A 13,741-nucleotide genomic window follows, 5' to 3' on the forward strand; every position below is an offset into this window, starting at 1 on the left:
TGGATGGGATCCAAAGCTGCAGTTAACAAGCAATAGGCAGAGTAGTAGTAATAGTAGGAGGAGGAGAAGGAGTAAAAGAAAGAGGAGAGAGAGAGAGAGAGAGAGAGAGACTGCCTGTCCTTTTCAAGCAGCCTGTGATGGCTAGGTTCAGAGAATGTTTTCAGCTGAATGCTGAGACCACCTTGCTTGTCCATATGCTATACCATTCCGAAGTAACAATATATCAAGGTGACTTCTTAGCTTTCAAGATGAGACACAGCACAGGATAAAGTGAAACTCTTGGGCCTAATTGAATCACAGAACTGGGAGAAGGAGGTGGGATGTAACCTTTCACTTGATGCTTGCTCTGGAAAGGGAGAGTATATCATGTTTGGTCCCTTCCTTTTTTCCCTTTTCTTCCATATCGGGGCTGATCTTTTCATCCTAGGTCACATGCTTGGGGACAGTTTGGCTTTCCCTGAGACTTCTGAATAAGAATGAAAGGAATCCCTGGAATTTTAACCCTAGGCCTTAATTACAGAAATTAGTCCTGGGCTATTTGAGCCTTGGAAGAAAAAGACAACTGAGTGTTGAAGTTTCTGCGATTTATTTTGTTGCTAGAGATAGATGCTTGATTCTCATTATGAGGAAAAAGGTAATAACCACAGTAACCCTTTTGGTTATGCCAAAGGGAACCAATAGCTATAAACTATCTGTACAATAATTCTTCCTTGTAAACCAGAGCTGCATCATCTCAGGAGTAAACCTGAGGTGGTAAGCAAGGAAAACTTTTGGTACCTTCTTTGAGGTCCCAGGAGAGTTTGGGTGTGGGAGACACAAAGGCCAAAAGCCTTCCCAAAAAGAGTGGGTAGAGAGATGGGAGAGGTGGGCTCAATTCTGCAACATGGTAGATACTGGGAACTATTTCCTGTCTAGTTTTAAATTTTTCTCCTCTGCATTACAACTCTCTCACTGTAGCTTTGTATGGTTTGTAAAGTTTTGTTAAAGTTTATTGTCTGGTCTTGAGGCTTTGTGGAAGTGAGGGAGGGGGCTCATGTCTTTATAGAGAAGCTATGCAAAGAGTTATTGCAACATGCTGGAGAAAGTTATGAGACAGTAAGATGCTGAATTCCAGGGCTGGAGATACACACAAGGGCACCAGGATAAACGCAAGGAGTAGCCAACAAGATCCCTACCAGATACAACTGGACAAGGGAACATACTGTGATAAGAGGTAGGGATTTGACCAGTTTTCCTGGAATATTAAAAAGAAGTACTACCAAGAAGCTGGAACTCTTAGGACATCTGGATATTAGTCCTAAGAAGGGACATAGTGGTTTTTCTAATAGACATCTTACCAAGCCACTACTTAGGTATCTGTAGTTACATTTTTGTATTGGTGGATGGGGCTACTTACTAGAAAAATTCTTTCTAATGAAAAATAAATTTGGGTTTCCACACTTGCCTCTTCCTTGCCATCTCTTTCTATTCTCCCTTCTGCATTTTTCACTTTGGTTCAATATTGCTTTGATCAGGAAGTGTGGAGGACAAGTACTACAGTACAAGCATTAATAAGAAAACGTGAAAACTCAATGTTAACTGGCGGGGGGGAGAGGGTAGGGGAGGGAGGCAGGGGGGAGAAATGACCCAAATAATGTATGCACATGTGAATAAATGAATAATTTAAAAAACTCAATGCTAACTCCACTTCATACTTGCTGAATAGCCTTGAGCAAAATACTGAACTTCCTCTAGCCTGAGATTCTATAATTATTAATTTAAAAATTGGGATCTTTAATTACATTTATTATTTTTTTGGTGGTACTAGGGTTTAAACTCAGGGCCTTACCTTTGCTAGGCAGGCACTTTACCACTTGAGCCATGCCTCCAGCCCTTTTTACTTTAGTTATTTTTGGAATAAGTTCTCGTGTTTTTGCCTAAGCTGGCCTGGATGTGATTCTCCTATTTATGCCTCCTGCATAGCTGGCATGACAGGTCCACACCATCATACTCAGCTTTTTTGTTGAGATGGGGGGTCTTGCTAACTTTTTTCCCAAAGTGGCTTCAAACTACACCCCCCCCCACATCTCTCCATCCTACAAGTAGCTGGGATTATAGGTATGAGACACTGTGCTAAACTATCAGTTCTTCTTTTTAGTGCTCATATTTTCATAGATTCAACTAATAGGAACTTCTTAAAGCTGATTCCAGTGTCTTTTAAAAATTATCCTATTACTTTTTAAATCTTCCTTTACTTCTGCTCCTGTATAGTGTCACAGGATCATATTGAATTTTCCTTGCCAGTACACCAGACCTTGAAATGGCCATCCCTCCAAAGAACCCTAGTATCTTTCAGTGGGGGAACTGAAGTAGAGGACACAATCTAGGGACTGATTTCTGCTGAAATGCCACTGTTCCTTAGCCATTTTAGTTAACAGAGCTGTAAAGTACCTATCTATAAACCATATGAAGTCATATTAACATTTCCAACAATATCTGTTTTTCACTTTCATTTTATGAAACTTTGTTCTATTAGAGGGAAAATCTTTTTATGACATTACTAGTATAATCATTTCTTGACTTTATATTGCAAAATAAAGAAAATATTTTAAAATAAGCCAGGTATTATTACAAAAATCAAATGATGGGATAAATGCTAACAAGAACCACAGCAAACTATCAATTGAAAAAAAATACCAAACTCAGAGTTGTGAAGATTAAGTGACCATCTATGTTAATTTCCTGGAATAACACCTGGCACTTAGTCAGTACTCAGTGATGCATATAATCAATAGGACTCCACTGTTGACTGTCGATCACCTGGCTGTGAAGTTTTCTCATTTCTCCATTGTAAAGTTACTCTTTTTGTACCTTTCTATACAATATCCTTTTAAAGGAAGTTACTATTCAGAGATCATCTTTAAGAAGTGAGGATTGAGCTTCTCTCTCCTAAAAGGACATAGGATCTACTTGAATTATTTAGAATTCTTCTGCATGGAAGATTTGTCTGTTCTGTCATTATTTTTCAATTATTTCTGCATAGCAGTATTGACCCGTGGGCATTTTATACTCTGGGTTATAACATAAAACTTCTTCATTTATTTTATTGCTCAAATTGTTTCAGCTTTGGACGTGTAGAGTCCTTTCAGTTGATTTCTGTGTTCCTTTGACATATTCTTATGATTGTGATTGGTTTTTTTTCCCCTTACCACCTCTTTACTTCTAGCACTACAAGATGCTCCAATCTCATTGTAGACTTCCTGAGCCAAACCTAGGCTTAGCCATTTATCCAAGGCTCCCTGGATCCTTTTATTAGAATGATATTAGCTGATTAGACTGAGTGATACTAGAGTGATATTATATCTGGATACTAAGTGGACTTGTGCTACTGGACTCTCTCAGTTGATAGAGCAAGGAAATATATGTCTATGAACTAAGTCACATATGTGCTCATGTCTGTAAATATTTCCATTTGTGAACATCTGTATCTACATTAAGTTAAATATAAACCCTTTTGCTTTGGGGCAGTATTTTTTTTTGTGGTACCAGGGTTCGAATTCAGGGCCTATACCTTGAGCCACTCCAACAGCCCATTTTTGTGGTGGATTTTTTTTTTTTTTTTTGAGGCTGATAATTGACATTTATTTTGTTCATTTTTTTTCATTTTTCTTTTATTATTCATATGTGCATACAAGGCTTGGTTCATTTCTCCCCCCTGCCCCCACCCCCTCCCTTACCACCCACTCCACCCCCTCCCGCTCCCCCCCCAATACCCAGCAGAAACTATTTTGCCCTTATCTCTAATTTTGTTGTAGAGAGAGTATAAGCAATAATAGGAAGGAACAAGGGGTTTTGCTGGTTGAGATAAGGATAGCTATACAGGGCATTGACTCACATTGATTTCCTGTGCGTGGGTGTTACGTTCTAGGTTAATTCTTTTTGGTCTAACCTTTTCTCTAGTTCCTGGTCCCCTTTTCTTATTGGCCTCAGTTGCTTTAAGGTATCTGCTTTAGTTTCTCTGCATTAAGGGCAACAAATGCTAGCTAGTTTTTTAGGTGTCTTACCTATCCTCACCCCTCCCTTGTGTGCTCTCGCTTTTATCATGTGCTCATAGTCCAATCCCCTTGTTGTGTTTGCCCTAGATCTAATGTCCACATATGAGGGAGAACATACGATTTTTGGTTTTTTGAGCCAGGCTAACCTCACTCAGAATGATGTTCTCCAATTCCATCCATTTACCAGCGAATGATAACATTTCGTTCTTCTTCATGGCTGCATAAAATTCCATTGTGTATAGATACCACATTTTCTTAATCCATTCGTCAGTGGTGGGGCATCTTGGCTGTTTCCATAACTTGGCTATTGTGAATAGTGCCGCAATAAACATGGATGTGCAGGTGCCTCTGGAGTAACAGTCTTTTGGGTATATCCCCAAGAGTGGTATTGCTGGATCTAATGGTAGATCGATGTCCAGCTTTTTAAGTAGCCTCCAAATTTTTTTCCAGAGTGGTTGTACTAGTCTACATTCCCACCAACAGTGTAAGAGGGTTCCTTTTTCCCCGCATCCTCGCCAACACCTGTTGTTGGTGGTGTTGCTGATGATGGCTATTCTAACAGGGGTGAGGTGGAATCTTAGTGTGGTTTTAATTTGCATTTCCTTTATTGCTAGAGATGGTGAGCATTTTTTCATGTGTTTTCTGGCCATTTGAATTTCTTCTTTTGAGAAAGTTCTGTTTAGTTCACATGCCCATTTCTTTATTGGTTCATTAGTTTTGGGAGAATTTAGTTTTTTAAGTTCCCTGTATATTCTGGTTATCAGTCCTTTGTCTGATGTATAATTGGCAAATATTTTCTCCCACTCTGTGGGTGTTCTCTTCAGTTTAGAGACCATTTCTTTTGATGAACAGAAGCTTTTTAGTTTTATGAGGTCCCATTTATCTATGCTATCTCTTAGTTGCTGTGCTGCTGGGGTTTCATTGAGAAAGTTCTTACCTATACCTACCAACTCCAGAGTATTTCCTACTCTTTCTTGTATCAACTTAAGAGTTTGGGGTCTGATATTAAGATCCTTGATCCATTTTGAGTTAATCTTGGTATAGGGTGATATACATGGATCTAGTTTCAGTTTTTTGCAGACTGCTAACCAGTTTTCCCAGCAGTTTTTGTTGAAGAGGCTGCTATTTCTCCATCATATATTTTTAGCTCCTTTGTCAAAGATAAGTTGCTCATAGTTGTGTGGCTTCATATCTGGATCCTCTATTCTGTTCCACTGGTCTTCATGTCTGTTTTTGTGCCAGTACCATGCTGTTTTTATTGTTATTGCTTTGTAATATAGTTTGAAGTCAGGTATTGTAATACCTCCTGCATTGTTCTTTTGACTGAGTATTGCCTTGGCTATTCGTGGCCTCTTGTTTTTCCATATAAATTTTACAGTAGATTTTTCAATCTCTTTGATGAATGTCATTGGAATTTTGATGGCAATTGCATTAAACATGTAGATTACTTTTGGGAGTATAGACATTTTTACTATGTTGATTCTACCAATCCATGAGCATGGGAGATCTCTCCACTTTCTATAGTCTTCCTCAATCTCTTTCTTCAGAAGTGTATAGTTTTCCTTGTAGAGGTCTTTCACATCTTTTGTTAGGTTTACACCTAGGTATTTGATTTTTTTTGAGGCTATTGTAAATGGAATTGTTTTCATACATTCTTTTTCCGTTTGCTCATTGTTAGTGTATAGAAATGCTAATGATTTTTCTATGTTGATTTCATATCCTGCTACTTTGCTATAGCTATTGATGATGTCTAGAAGCTTCTGAGTAGAGTTTTTTGGGTCTTTAAGGTATAGGATCATGTCGTCTGCAAATAGGGATATTTTGACAGTTTCTTTACCTGTTTGTATTCCTTTTATTCCTTCTTCTTGCCTAATTGCTCTGGCTAGGAATTCCAGTACTATGTTGAATAGGAGTGGAGATAGTGGGCATCCTTGTCTGGTTCCTGATTTTAGAGGGAATGGCTTTAATTTTTCTCCGTTAAGTATAATGCTGGCTGTAGGTTTGTCATATATAGCTTTTATAATGTTGAGGAACTTTCCTTCTATTCCTAGTTTTCTTAGAGCTTTTATCATGAAATGATGTTGGATCTTATCAAAGGCTTTTTCTGCATCTATTGAGATGATCAAGTGGTTTTTGTCTTTGCTTCTGTTAATGTGGTTTATTACGTTTATTGATTTTCGTATGTTGAACCACCCCTGCATCCCTGGGGTGAAGCCTACCTGGTCGTGGTGAATAATCTTTTTGATGTGTTGCTGAATTCGATTTGCCATTATTTTGTTGAGGATTTTTGCATCAATGTTCATTAAGGAGATTGGCCTATAGTTCTCCTTTTTGGAGGTGTCTTTGCCTGGTTTGGGGATAAGTGTAATACTGGCTTCATAAAATGTGTTTGGCAGTTTTCCTTCCCTTTCTATTTCATGGAACAGTTTAAGGAGGGTTGGTATCAGTTCTTCTTTAAAGGTCTGATAGAATTCAGCAGAGAATCCATCAGGTCCTGGACTTTTCTTTTTGGGGAGACTCTTGATTGCTGCTTCAATTTCATTTTGTGTTATAGGTCTATTCAGGTGATTAATTTCCTCTTGGTTCAGTTTTGGATGATCATATGTATCTAGAAATCTGTCCATTTCTTTTAGATTTTCAAATTTATTTGAATATAGGTTCTCAAAGTAGTCTCTGATGATTTCCTGGACTTCCATGGTGTTTGTTGTTATCTCCCCTTTTGCATTCCTGATTCTACTAATTTGGGTTTTTTCTCTCCTCATTTTAGTCAGGTTTGCCAGGGGTCTATCGATCTTGTTTATTTTTTCAAAGAACCAACTTTTTGTTTCATTAATTCTTTGTATGGTTTTTTTGGTTTCTATTTCGTTGATTTCAGCTCTTATTTTTATTATTTCTCTCCTTCTATTTGTTTTGGGATTTGCTTGTTCTTGTTTTTCTAGGAGTTTGAGATGTATCATTAGGTCATTGATTTGGGATCTTTCAATCTTTTTAATATATGCACTCATGGCTATAAACTTTCCTCTCAAGACTGCCTTAGCTGTTTCCCATAGGTTCCGGTAGGTTGTGTTTTCATTTTCATTGACTTCTAGGAACTTTTTAATTTCCTCTTTTATTTCATTGATGATCCATTCTTCATTAAGTCAGGGCCTTAATTCTTCATTAGGCTCAGGGCCTATACCTTGAGCCACTCCAACAGCCCATCTTTGTGGTGGATATTTTTGAGGTAGGGTCTTGCAAACTGTTTACCCAGGCTGACATCTAACTATGATCCTCCTGATCTCTGCCTTCTGAGTAGCTAGGATTACAGGCATGAGCAGTATCTTTTAAATTTAAAATGAACATCTATTTTTATCCAATATTCCTAATTTGGAGACTTGATTCTATAGAAATAAAACCATCAATGGATAAATATATAGAGGGATGTATATTATGGCATAATTTATAGAAGAAAATCATTAGAAATAGACAAGATGGCTATAAAAAGGAAACATTTGAATAAGCTATTGTATATTCATACTATGAGACATTATTTAATCACTAAGAGAATAATGCTGTCATTCATTAATCAGAAGAAGATGAATGATTTACTGGTGAAAGGTAGAAGCAAATTATGGAGTATTATGATCCTATTTTCAAAAAACATTTAAAAATATAGAAAAGTGTTACAATGAATTTAGGAAGGATGTAGGAAAAACGTAGACTGCTAACAAAGTTGTAGAATTTTTGAGGAATGAAAATACTTCAAAATTTTTACACCTTAATATTATGTTTCTTACAATATGTAAAAAACTAGTAAGATATTTTCAATCACACAAAAAAATATAGATATATTTAGACCTCTATATTTTAGGAAAAGTGTTTTAATGTTATCCCATTTTATGTTAGTGTTCTGCATTGTTAAAATTTTGGGGGGAAACATGCATGAGGAAACCCATATCTTACTTATGTGTCGGTATCTCATTTTAAAAAGAGTTCACATTTCAGTTCTGTGAATAATTAATGTTTCAAGAATATAAGAAAATGTCTATTTATGTATTTTTCATATCTCCCAATTCAATAAAAATAAATATACTTTTTTCAGATTCTTAAGTTGGTGAACAAGTCCTCTTCTCCTCTTTCAAGTCTGGTATAAGTACTTCTTGTTTGCACATTTTTACTTCTGCAAATCACCAGGAAGAGGAGTGAGGTGATTTAGCCACCATTTATAAGTTGGCGATATTGTGTGTGTGGCCACATTAGGTGACAGAACTAAAATGTATTCTTGACAAATCCTTTGGAACTCAGTGGAGTTTCTGGACAGTGGTAGAAGTACTGAGATGGATATTTTCTGGTTGAAATTGACTTTTTCTCTTCCTCGCTTTCTCAGTTTTGTCCTATAATAAATTACCAAGTCTTCTCAGCAATCAGGAAGAAAACAAGGACAAGGAAGATGAAGAGAAGATGGTCAATTTCTTATAGGAAATATTATACAAATCCAGTGTGTTTTATTGAGAAATTAAAGGTTTTTACAATTTGAGTTTTACTAATTTTATTAAATAATAGATGCTTTATTCATGAAAATGATGATAAGCATAAGCACTTTAAATATCCAATAATTTAAATGTAGATAATTGACTAGTGTTAATGACTTAGTACGAAAAGATGTAGCTCTTAAATATTAGTTTAAAACTCTTGTAGCTAATACTTTAGAGAAAGTATTTTCATTGATACAATTTGTTCTATTTATCGTTTTTAGTGTTTCTAAAGATCAAACTCAGGACCTCATACGAGTTAGACATGAACTCTACCACTTAATTACATCCTCAGCCCCCTTCTTTTTATCCTTAATGAACATTTAGTTGGCAGTTGAACATAGTCCCCTTTTTGATAAGATTGCCACCTTCTTTCAGTTAAAGATAAGCTTGCATAGGAAATACTGCACACAGTTGCTTCTGGGTCTGAATCTAGTCTGGATCAAATTATTTCACACTTCAGACACTTCTTTCTCATCTCAGAAGTGGAGATGAAAACACTATCTTGAGGATTAAATTAGGTAATATATAAAGTAGCAGCAGTGTCAGTTTATGAAAGGATATTGATGTAAGTGTGTAACAATTTTATAGCTCTCTGCTTCTAAATAGTGTGCCAGTGAATAGATGTGATGAAATATCTGCATAAATGAGGGGAAATGAGGTTCAGAATCTCAGAAAAGGAAATTCAGACCTTGATTTGAATTAAATAATTTTATTTTGAGACAGGGTTTTGCTCTGTAGCCCAGGCAGGTCTCAAACTCTCTATCCTCCTGCCTCAGCTTCCTGAGTGCTGGGATTACAGCCATGTGGTACCATGCCCACAAGATGGATGTTTGATAAAGAATCCAATGCACTGTAACAGTAACACCTTTAATCATTATAGCCTAATGCTAGACGGAAATGTCGGTATTTAAACAGGCCCTCATAGAACTGCTTTGTATAATGAATTATTTATAACTATAGTTCTTTTTATAAAAACCAAAACCAGAATACACTTTTCTCCAAAAGTTTTAGAATAAATATAGCCTTTTCAATATTAGTCATATTTTCTTCAATCCAATTAAGCTACAATTGTTGCCAAGTCACAGGAAATTCAGTTTGAAGAAAGCACTTATAACTTCGGGATGTCATTCATTGGAATGTCACAAAAGTAGAACACAGATTAGAGAAACACTTTCCAAACCAATGTCTGGGATTTTGTTTGAGATTATCCTCAAAACCCCAGTTCTGGAGCTTAATTGGCAATATCAAATAAACTTCCATGTAAATTCTTCCTCCTTTCCTCAACACGTTCCTCCTTTCTGCCAAATAACTTTTCCCTCTAACTGTGACATTATTCAATGAACTGACCCACCACAAACATGAAAATACTGCAAACCCACAGGGTGTCTGATGTGGAAACATCAGCTTATTTTCCTGGTAGCATGATAACGAGATATAGACTGTACATGGTAGACTCTTCTTGTTGCTTCCTTTTGGAAGGACTCAAATACCAATAACACATGAAGCCAGCTATGCCTTCCCAGTTTTGGAAATGGTACGTGTTTCAAGAAGCAGTTCCTTGGGCTAATATTTGAAATAGAAGTTCCTCTGTATGGTGTCCCACCTCACCCTATTCTTGGTATGAACTATCATATTTCACAATGTCCTGCTTATAAACATGAGGTACAAAAAGCAGTTAGTGAGAGGTGAAAGGGCCTAAAGGGAATGATGTAGAAGAACATAAATGAATCTTGGAAATGCTGTTTTGCAGATTGCCTGCTTCTTTTTCCTTCCCTCCTTTCAATCCTTATAGAGCTATCTTACAGCCCAAAAAATGAAATATGGGGAAAAATGTATTTCAACCTTCGTAACGTTGCAGTATTCCTTTCCTGCTGTTTGCAGTTTCTTTTCATATTGAACAAGTACTTTGTTTTTATTGTGTTTTACCCATTGCCTTTTGAATTTGATCACTGGGAAAGCTGAAGAAAGCAATCAAACCTGTTATCGATAATTGGTTTTCACCTTTTGCAATCACTAGTGTCTACCAGTTAGGTTCCTTTCCCCTTACCCACCATGCAAATCCATTATCTTTTTCATGCCTTTCCTGAAGACTGCTGCATTTCTATGATTTTTTATAACTTTATTAATTATTTGAAGATCTTTTACAACTTTGTTGCTCATCCTTCATATTATAAGTCCTTAAGGAAATTCTGTAATGAATTATACTTTTAAGCCTACAGCTCATCTCTTGCAAATGGGTGTAGTTTACATTTTGCTTTATTCTAAAGTATATTACAAGATTACAATTAAGTTAGGCAGGGTTATCATATGTGTAATTTCTGAAAAAAAGCAAAAACCATTGGATTCAAAGTATAATCATTCTCATTCATTGATTAAAGGATAAAGTTATCTTTTTAGTTTTGCAAATTCCCAAGTATGTTAATTTATCAATATTTTATGTTTTCTCTTGCTAAATTTACATGAATCTAGAAACATCAAACTAAAGGAAGAGCAAAATCAAGGAATTCTCTTCCTCTTTTCTTTCTTCCCCTACCCCTTCTTTCTTGCCACCGGGACCATATCAGTTTCTTTACTAAAGGTCAGGTGAAATCAAGGCAAGAATCATTAGCTACCTTTATAAAAAAAAAGAGAGAGGACTTTTGGTTTATTCAAAATGGAATAGTGACACTCAGAAAGGCAGCACCCATGCTCCAGATCAATATAAATGCTTAAAATGTGAAAATCACTTTGCCTTAGGATTTTGGATAATTTTTTTCTGTTTGATATAACTTAAAGTGGATTAAGGACCTTAATATCAGACCTGAAACCTTGAAGTTAGTACAGGAAAGTGCAGGGAATACACTGGACGCCATAGGCATAGGCAAGGACTTCCTCAGCAGAACTCAATTAGCTAAGCAACTAAGAGAAAGGATTGACAAATGGGACTACATGAAATTCAAAAGCTTCTGCACAACAAAAGAAATGGTCTCTAAATTAAAGAATAGGAGAAAATCTTTGCTAGCTATACATCAGACAAGGGACTGATAAAAATTAAACTCCCCCTAAATCAATGAACCAATAAAGAAGTGGGCAACTGAACTAAACAGAACTTTTTCAAAGGAAGAAATCCAAATGGCTAAAACACACATGAAAAAGTGCTCGCCATCCCTGGCCATAAAGGAAATGCAAATCAAAACCACGTTAAGATTCCACCTCAGTCCTACTAGAATGGCTACCATCAAGAACACCACCAAAAACAAATGTTGGTGAGGATGTGGGGGAAAAAGGAATCTTCATACACTGTTGGTGGGAATGCAGGCTAGCGTGACCACTATGGAAAACAGTATGGAGGCTCCTTAAAAAGCTAAAAATAGACCTGCCATAAGATTCAGCAATACCACTCCTAGGGATGTACCAGAAGGAATGTGAGTCAGATTACTACAAAGGAACCTGCACACCCATGTTTATTTCGGTATTATTCACAATAGCCAAGCTATGGAAACAGCCAAGATGTCCCACTACTGATGAATGGATTAAGAAAATGTGCCATTTATACACAATGAAATATTACTCAGCCATGAAGAAGAATGAAATTTTGTCAATCGCAGGTAAATGGATGGAACTGGAGAACATCATCTTAAGTGAAGTTAGCCAGGCTCACAAGGCCAAAAGTCCCATGTTCTCCCTTATATGCAGATTGTAGACCTAAAACAAATGCAACAATATTATGGTACATGGGTCACACTAAGGGGTGGCTGCACATAGGATGGATAGGTAAGGGAAGGAAACTAAAAACTTGAATGTGGTTGATGTGCTCATGGTACAGGAATGAATATAAAATCTTAAACTGGCTGGGGCCACTATGGGAAGGGGACTAGAGAGGAGTGAAAAGGACTGGCAGAGATGAACAAATTGGGGTTGTAATACATCTTTATCACAAACTAGCAAAAATGCCATGATTCTCTTTTTATCTTTTATGTTTTTCTTCTAAAAAATCGAACAGGAGGGGGGAACAGGTTTTGCAGGGAGAGGTGGGTTAGTACTGGTGGGATGGGGAAGTAGTGGGGAAAGGGGTAGGAGGACAAATATTGTACAAATAATATATATGCATGTATGTAAATGCAAAAATGATACCCGCTGAAACTGTTCCAAGAATCGGGGAAGGGGGGATGAAAGAGAGCAATGGAGGGGGTAAATTCAAGTATGATATATTTTAATACATTGAAAGAAACTTTGTAAATGCTACAATGTACCCCAACCCAGCACAAGAATAATAAAAACTGTTCATCTTCTCACCATTTTGGACCCTCTTTCTCTTCTATCTATTCAATGTGTCACTCAGCTCTTCTTAGTACAATAACCAGAGGAGGAATGTATCTGAAAAGTTTAATTGAGGTAGACCTAGTTCCAAACAGCGACATGAATTTATGGAATTATCATACTCACTCAAGCCATTACTGTTTGTGCGCGCGCACTCACACACACACACACACACACACACAACCTCGATTAGATTGGCTCATTTGATTAGATTTGGTTGGTTTCTTGCTAACATCAGAAGCGTATATAAAAATTTTAGACCCTAATAGATGTCATGATCATTTTTTCTTTCATGACCGTATACTATTATGCCTGAAGTTATAGGGACAGAATAGTTTTAGTTCCTAGTGACTGAAAGCTAATTCAAAATAAATAAGGAAAAAAAATAAGTGTATTAAGTTATATAACTCCTTTTTCCTTTTTAAATTCTCAATAGTCTTATGGTTTTAAATTTTTATTATGATAAAACATTAGTATGTAACATAAGGTGCCATTTTAGTCATTGTAAGTGTATAATTCAATGCTATTAATTACATTAATGATATGGTAAAACCACCACCAAATCTTTTCTATCATCTCAAATAATAAAACCTATCCCTATCAAGTAATAACTGTCCATTTCATCCTTCCCCCAGCCTGCTAACTTCTTTCTATCTTTATGAATTTGTTTATTCTAGATATTTCACCCAAGTGGAATCACACAATGTTTATTAATTTTAGTTCAGTTTATTTCACCTAACATAGTGTCTTCAAGGTTTATCTGTGGCATGGAATCTATCAATATTTTTTGTGACTGAATAATATTCCATTATGTTTATATACGATATTTTGTTTATCCATTCATCTATTGGTGAACATTTGAATAATTTCCTTTTGGTTATTGTGAATAATGCT

The sequence above is a fragment of the Castor canadensis genome, chromosome X, assembly GCF_047511655.1.
Source record: "Castor canadensis chromosome X, mCasCan1.hap1v2, whole genome shotgun sequence".
Classification (NCBI taxonomy): Eukaryota; Metazoa; Chordata; class Mammalia; order Rodentia; family Castoridae; genus Castor; species Castor canadensis.